Source organism: Nycticebus coucang, chromosome 1 (genome assembly GCF_027406575.1).
Source record: "Nycticebus coucang isolate mNycCou1 chromosome 1, mNycCou1.pri, whole genome shotgun sequence".
In the NCBI taxonomy this organism is placed as follows: domain Eukaryota; kingdom Metazoa; phylum Chordata; class Mammalia; order Primates; family Lorisidae; genus Nycticebus; species Nycticebus coucang.
Window position 1 is genome coordinate 57627455 of NC_069780.1, and position 1647 is coordinate 57629101.

Sequence of the window (1647 nt, forward strand, 5' to 3'; positions counted from 1 at the left end):
CCTCATTCCACTATGCATGATCCTTGACTAGATGTGAACATAGCATCTTCCCATTTTCTTTGTTTATCAGAACTATAGGGTAAAAAACAAATTCTCCTCTGCCCATGTAAAAATTAATCTGACTTTAGAGATTAACAAGAGAAAAGTATACTTTTTATTCCTAATAAAAGGTTTTTTTAGATTTTTAAATGTTTTTTATTAAATCATAACTTTGTACATTGAGGCATTTATCGGGTTCAGGGTACTGCTTTGATATACAATGTGAAATGCTTACATTGAACTAAGTAACACAGCCATCACTATTATACTCATTTCTTAATAATTTTGAAATGTACCATTGCATCATGCACATTTGTGACATGGGAGAACTCATAAGAAAATGAAGGCCCTATATATAAAGCAGTTAGTGTTGAATACTCAGATATTAATTATATAATGAGTAATAAATTATGAAATTAGATAATACAAAAGAGTTTGGGTGGGGGCAGTCAATTGTGGAAAAGTAACTATGAAGATAATAGTTAATTTAACAAGGTATACTCCTGTAGATATTTTTTTAATTTTGATTCCCCATTTTTGGTGATAGCAATGTAACTTTTCTCCTGATATGGGGAGGACATTTTACATGGGAAGGTTTTATCTTAAGTTTTTAATAAGAAAAAAGAAAGGTTAAAGTACTCTTCTTGCACATGGTGTTTTTCAAATATTTTTAGCTCAACATAATCCTTATGCCAAAGAGCAATTTGGGGTGGTATATTCTGCCACTATCCAAAAGTCATTTCTTTATTTTATTTTTTAATTAAAAAAGTTTCCTATTGATCTTAGTTGAGCACGCAACTTGGTCATCATAAATCAGTTCTCAAAGAACCATGAAATATCGAACTTTATCATGTTGCATTGAATGTACACTTTTTGATCATATACTTAGTGATTAGGGAAGAGAAAATTTCCCAGATCTGTCCAAGAGAAACTGGTATATTCTTAACCTGATTTCTATGTCCTTTTCTGTTCTTATTTCTAAATGTAAGAAGTAATGATTCTCTGCTCAAAAACATACCAGCAACAATTATAAAATGTGATTCTTATTTTATCTAGCTATTACTTTTATTTTATTGCTTATTGATCTCTCTGAATAGAAACCGTTCAATGAAACTAATTCAAATACATGTTAATAGCATTGCTACTTCAAAAGCTATGTCTCTCCTGGGGCTTTCTCCTCACTCTTATGTGGGGCAGATGGAAAGCACTAGGTATCAATGCTCCTGGGAAACAACCTTTGTCCAGTAATAAATGTGAGTTGGAGGATACATCCCCCTATTTTTCTGGCCCAGATTTGGGAAGACTCTTAGGCATTTCTGTTCTGTCTTCCACAGTCCTTAGCAGATGGTCAGATGCCTAGATCAGTAACCTTCCCAATGATGTTCCCTTGACAGATTTCTTTCATCCTTTCTCACAAGTGCTTCAGGAGATCGAATATAAAATAATTTACCTGTCTTTGATTCTTTCAAAAGAAATTTTAAAAAACCAAAAACACTCATTGATTAATGAGGAATTTTTATGTTAAAAAAGCAATTACAATGTTTTGAAAATAATTCAAAACAGAGTTGTGTTGAAATGCATTCTCATTACAGATAACAATTATAAACA